The sequence below is a fragment of the Triticum dicoccoides genome, chromosome 7B, assembly GCF_002162155.2.
Source record: "Triticum dicoccoides isolate Atlit2015 ecotype Zavitan chromosome 7B, WEW_v2.0, whole genome shotgun sequence".
Classification (NCBI taxonomy): domain Eukaryota; kingdom Viridiplantae; phylum Streptophyta; class Magnoliopsida; order Poales; family Poaceae; genus Triticum; species Triticum dicoccoides.
Genome location: NC_041393.1, coordinates 482,019,049 through 482,026,025, shown reverse-complemented (window position 1 = coordinate 482,026,025; position 6,977 = coordinate 482,019,049).

The window sequence follows — 6,977 nt, the reverse complement described above, 5'->3', positions numbered from 1 at the left end:
CCCTTCCCCGTCTAGATCGGGGTAGAGGGCCCCGACCCCTCGCCCGACGCCGCTTGACGCCCCCCCGTTTGCCGGACCACCCCGTGGGACTGCCCGTCCCCGACTCTCCCTCGTCGGCTCCGACGCCCCGCCACCACGCCGCTGGATGGACGCCCCGCCACCTCGCCGATGGATGGACGCCGCGCCGCCTACCGTCGACGCTCGCCTCCCCGACCTCCTTCCCGGCGGACTCCGTCGAGCCTCGCCGGCGAACCCCTGCAATGGGGGTGAGGACCCCGACCCACTCCGCCTACCCCTTTTTCTCCCCTGTCCCCGTCGCTTGCGCCGCCCCGCCCGCTGTCCGCCATGGCCGCGCTCCGGCCGCGTCCCGACTGGCCGCTCACGTGCTCGCACTCACCCCGCGCGCGCCCACAACCGCGTCAGCCGCGTTGTTGTCCCCCCCCAACTTCGGCTGCTCACCATCGCCATCATGCATGCCACCCGCGCTGGCCCCGGACCTTCCCTGCTCTGCTGCGCCTGCCGCCTTGTGCAACCGCGCCCCCTATGCCGCGCCTGACCGCCACCTACCGCTACCGCACTCCCCTACCGGGTTGCTACCGCTGGCCGCCTGTTGCCGGTGGCTTGCTCGAGCGGCAATGGCCGAACGCTCCTGTACCTGCGTGCGTGCGCACACGGCTGAGCCTCTGGCCGGCTCTGTGCAATTTAATTAGGGGGCTAATTCCCCTCTAATGCTAACATTCATCACTAACCACCCATGACAGATGGGCCCCATGGGTTACATAATCCTTGGATAAAAATATGAGTCAATTACATGTGGACCCCCACTGCTATTAGTTCAGTGTTAAATTTGATTAAAATTGCCTAAGTCAATGACAGCCGGGTCCCGCCTGCACTATTCTCGTTTTGACTAGTCAATGTTGACTGGGTCAACCCTGCCACAGGACCCCCACCTGTCAGCTACTAAGCCAACTTCCTGGGTACACAGAAGAGTACCCATAGCATTTACCCCCTTTTATTTATGAATTAATATATATTTTCAGAATATGTTTTAAATTTAGAAAATTAATATAAAATAATCTATAACTTGGATGAAAATGTTTTATACATGAAAGTTGCTCACAAAAATCCAACGAATCTGGATATGCGGTCCGTTTATCAGCCACACGTCCCTAGCATAGCGAACATGAAACATTTCACCTCCGGTTCATCTGTCCAAAAACGTCAAACACCGGGAAAATATTCCCGGATGTTTTCCCCCTTCGTCGGTATCACCTATCCCTGCGTTAGATCTCCCTAGCATCGCGTATTGTCATGTTATGCTTTGTGTTGCTTTGATTGCTCTATTATTTATTGTGTTCCCCCCATTACTTCTTTCCGGTAGACCCCGAGACTGCCGGCGACCCCGAGTTCGACTACGGTGTTGATGACCCGTCCTTCTTGCCAGAGAAACCAGGCAAGCCCCCCCCCCTTGATCACCAGATATCGCCTATTCTTTTCTATACTGCTTGCATTAGAGTAGTGTAACATGTTACTGCTTTCAGTTAATCCTATACTGTTGCATAGCCTGTCCTTGCTACTACTGTTGTTACCTGTACCTGCTATCCTACTGCTTAGTATAGGATGCTAGTGTTCCATCAGTGGCCCTACACTCTTGTCCGTCTGCCATGCTATACTACTGGGTCGTGATCACTTCAGGAGGTGATCACGGGCATATACTATAAACTTTACACTGTTACATTACCTGTGATACTATTTCGGAGATGGGGGCTGAAGGGGCAGGTGGTTCCACCCAGGTAGTGGTGGGCCTGGGTTCCCGACGGCCCCCGACTGTTACTTTCTGACGGAGCAATAGGGCAGGTTCAGACCACCTAGGAGAGAGGTGGGCTTCGCCCTGGTCAGTGTTTGCGGATACTTAACACGCTTAACTAGATCTTGGTATGTGATCTGAGTCTGGCTACCGGCCTATACGCACTAACCAACTATGCGGGAACAGTTATGGCCACTCGACATCGTGGTATCAGCCGAAGCACTTCGTGACGTCAGCAACTGAGCGGCGCGCGCCGGATTGGAACGTAAGCCTGCTCTTGTATTAAGGGGGCTAGTTCCGCTTCCGGCCGCCCTCGCAACGTGCAGGTGTGCTAAGGGCAATGGGCCCAGACCCCTGTGCGCTTAGGTTTAGACTGGCGTGATGACCTCTCTGTTGTGCCTAGGTGGGGCTACGACGTGTGCATCTTCCGCGGCCGGGCATGACCCAGAAAAATGTGTCCGGCCAAATGGGATCAAGCGTGTTGGGTTATGTGGTGCACCCCTCCAGGAAAGTTAATCTATTCGAATAGCTATGATCTTCGGTAACAGGACGACTTGGAGTTGTACCTTGACCTTATGACAACTAGAATCGGATACTTAATAAAACTCACCCTTCCAAGTGCCAGATATTACCCGGTGATCGCTCTCTAACAGGGCAACAAGGAGGGGATTGTCGGGTAGGGTTATGCTATGCGATGCTACTTGGAGGACTTCAGTCTACTCTCTTCTATATGCTGCAAGACGGAGGCTACCAGAAGCATAGTCTTCGAAAGGATTAGTTATCCCCCTCTTATTCTGGCATTCGGCAGTTCACTCCACTGATATGGCCCTTTACACATATACCCATGCATATGTAGTGTAGCTCCTTGCTTGCGAGTACTTTGGATGAGTACTCACGGTTGATGTTCTCCCTCTTTTCCCCCTTTCCCTTCTACCTGTTTGTCGCAACCAGATGTTGGAGCCCAGGATCTAGATGCCACCATTGACGAAAACTCCTTCTACACCGAAGGTGCCTACTACTACGTGCAGCCCGCTCATGACGACCTGTAGTAGTTTAGGAGGATCCCAGGCAGGAGGCCTACGCCTCTTTCGATCTGTATCCCAGTTTGTGCTAGCCTTCTTAAGGCAAACTTGTTTAACTTCTGTCTGTACTCAGATATTGTTGCTTCCGCTGACTCGTCTATGATTGAGCACTTGTATTCGAGCCCTCGAGGCCCCTGGCTTGTATTATGATGCTTGTATGACTTATTTATGTTTTAGAGTTGTGTTGTGATATCTTCCCGTGAGTCCCTAATCTTGATCGTACACATTTGCGTGCATGATTAGTGTATGATTGATTCGGGGCGTCACATATGGCCTTTTCGGCCGCCTTGTGGAGCTCGACCAGTTGCTTCAGCTGGTCGCTCAAGGGCATCGGGTGTTCGGTCCCAGTATACTGAGACTAGAACAACTTCTCCGTCGAGCTCCCCTCCTCGGCCCGGTAGAACTCCGCGGCATCCGACACACTGCAGGGTAGATCTGCGAACGCTCCTGGAGAGCTCCGAACTCGGGTAAGTAAAAAAAATTCTTTCACGTGCTTGCTTTGCATAATGAATACTTTACCCGCCGCTATCTTCTTACCCGCCTCAATTTCCTAGAGGGCCTTTTGGGCTTCGGCCTTGGCATGTTTCGTGCTGTCGAGCGCCTTTGCAATCTCGGACTCTCGCGTCTTAGAGTCAAGCTCCAAGGCCTCGTGCTTCTTGACGAGAGCCTGGAGCTCTTTCTGCACCTCACCTACTTGGGCCTCTTGTTTTTCTCGCTCGATGCGCTCCTAGGCTGCTTTGTTTTCAGCCTCGGACAGCGCCTTCTTCAGGGTCGCCTCTTCGGTCGCAGCCCCTGGCACATTCATGATGATCCTATTATTTTCCAACCAAATCTTTTGTCATATAGACAAGGTATTGCTTACCTTTGCTCTCCTCGAGCTGCCTCTTGGCAAGGCTGAGCTCTTCCTCGGACCGCTCAAGGTCCTGCTTCAGTGCAGCGACCTCCGCAGTACGTGCAGCAGCGGCCAACAGTGAAGCCTGCATATTCATATAGACATATTATGATTAGACTCCTGTGATTATTATTTGATCCTCTATTCGGATTTTCCTCGCGAACGCCAAACAGAGCATCAGGGGCTACTGTCTATACGGTAATATTTTCCCATATTTCGATTACGTACCTGAAAGCCTGTTAGCACAACAAAAAAAATACACTTCCGTGATGATACGTGTTTGTCACAGTAGGTCGCGTTTTTTGTCATGCATGTACATCCATGACAAATTTATGACAGAATCAAGATAGTCATACCTGTGCTGTGGTAGAAGTGTTCCATGACATTACCAAAATTATCATCACGGAAGTGTCCACTTCCATGACGATAAATCGCTCGTCACAGAAGTGCTTTTGTCAAGGGTGACCGACACGTGGCATCCACCGTAACGGAACACCGTTAAGCTATCGGGTCGGGTTTTGGATCCGATAACCCGTTAATAGCCCCGACCAATGGGAAATTTCCACGTGTAAAATTCTTATTGGCCGAACGAAACACGTGTCAGCTCGTCAGTGGGTCAGATAGGCGCCTATGATACGTCGACACGTGGCACGGCCCAACAGAGGCCCATTCCTGTGAAAAGGCCGGCCCGTTAGACTTGGTCAAAAGGTGGCGGGCCAGCCCATGGAAAGCCTGTTAACGGCCTGTTCGCATATAGCCCATTTATAGCCCACAAACCCAAGGCCCGTTACGCCCTATTCGAATTAGGCCCAGTAGCGTCATCTGGGCCATCCAATATGATTCCAGCCCGTTTTCACTTCTGGCCCATGTATGGCCCATGACGTCTTTCGGCCCATATGAGGCCCTATGTAACTCTTGGCCTACTAACGGCCCATGGTGAAACTGGCCCGTAATGAACAGTGTATCACTTTACACCCATTAACAGCCCGTGGTGAAACTGGCCCGTAATGAACATTGTATCACTTTATACCCATTAACGGCCCGTTATTCTGTTGGGCCATTTCCAGCCCATGTTATCTTTCGGCCTTCTCAGAGCCCATTTATTCTTGGGCTCATTTCCAGCATTCGTTTACTTACGGCCCGTTACTGTCATTTTCTGCTTGTGGGCCAAATTCAGTCCTTGGTTACAGTCGGCCCGTTTGTGGTCCGTTAATACGTTGGGCCGTTTTCATAGCGTCATCAAATACGGCCTATTAATGATGGCCCATTATGGTCGGCCCATGAACGGACGATTCCAACTGTAGCCCGTTTACGGCCATAATGCGGCCTGTTATTGGCCATATTTGGCCATCGATCATACTGCCCGTGTAAGTCCCATTGATGATACGGCCCGTAGAAGGCCCATTGTTTCTACGGCCCGTAGAAGGCCCATTGTTTCTACGGCCCGTAGAAGGCCCACTATTTCTACGGCCTGTAGGAGGCCCAGTGTCACTACAGTAAATATTAGCCCATGGTTATTGTGGCCTAGTTTTAAAAAATAGGTTATTGCAGCCACTAGCAAACCATGGAAAAAGAACTGCAATGACTAGAAGCAAGCAAATAAACAAGAAAACAAGGAAATAAATAAGCAAGCAACTTACGCTAGGCTATCATGGCTATCACACATATTACATCCACTGTCCATCAAAGTTTGCCACCAGTGCAAATAAACGCGTTGACAAAAGAATATACAAAACTGAGAGCACTTCAGAAGGCACTAGGCCTGGCCAGGTCACCCCCCCAAACAACTGAAGAAGCCGAGTAGACCTCAGTTGTGTCAATGATAGATGCATCAACACTAGATTTAAGGCATGATGGTGCGCACGACAGTCCTCTGACATCTTCATTGCATCTTTGACTTCAAGTTCGAGCTGATCTGAAGCAAGCGTTTCCGCTTTAAGTTGAGACTGAAGAAGTCGAACTGATTGAGGCAGCGACTGCACATAGGTTGTCTCACACCTGCTGGTGAGTAGCTTCAACTCACTATCTTCATCAAGACAAGACCTTGGGGTCATCTCGCTGTCCTCAAGATGGTTTGTCTCACTATCTTCCCTAAAGTTCTGCCTGGCATAAGAGATACGAGTCTGAAAGAGAAACAAGGAGACACGTAACATTTTCACAATTATATAAGCAAATAAATGGATCTGTTCTGCATAAGGAACATGTTTTTACAACTACAATTTGAAACTGGTAGTTGCTACAAACATCCAATCAGATGTAAACAGCAAAGCAAACAGCAGTGGAGGAAATGATGCCTATCCTAATCTATACTAGAACAAAGTTTGAAGGCTTGAGAAGGATGAACTTACATTAAATGTTAACACGGGCTGGACAAAGCCCTTCTCCATGTTGATGGAAGGATAATTCAATAAATTCCCCAAAGAAAATTCTTTATAAGCGTTGCCATTATTCTACATTTTGCAAAGAGTAAATATAGATCAAATAATATTGGAAGAAACAGAGGATAATGAAGCTCAGGTGCAGACTGATGATACATAATCAAATAGCAATTAATTAAGTACAGCGTTACAAGGCAAAAGGGAGAGAGGTACTGACAAGAGCAATGCAGAGCCCAATATTGTTTTGAAATCGAATGATCCTTTGAGCAAGGAGATTCATCTGAAATTAGTTTTCATACAAGAGAGAAGGTAAGGCACAAGAAGAAATTTAGGAGTTCAAATTTTGAATTGATATCATAGACAGTACCTGACACTGGGCTCCCAACAGTTCTAATAGGGGTTTGGCCACTGGAGTAGGGGTAAAGTTTGGTACAGTTGGGCCTGTGTTTTCCGTGGCTGCTGATCTATCTGATTTAACAGGTATCACTACCTTTTCCAAATACCTAGTTTGTACTCCTTGAGGATCTGCACTCACCCTCTTCCTTTTGGACATCTATTACAAAAGAACAACATTTGACTGGAAAAACATAGTGTGACGACACATGGAATAGGTACAGAAAACGGATAGGTATGGCATATACTCATATATGATGCTTAAACTAAGCAGATGGTGTAACAAATTAGAAGTAATGCAAGAGGTCAGAAGCAAAATATGTGCGACCAATACAACTTTGCAAAGTTAGAGCAAGCACCTTGATGGGTGAATAAGATAGGCCATCCTCCACCATGCCAAGTTTGTTAGCCAGTGGATCGTTCCG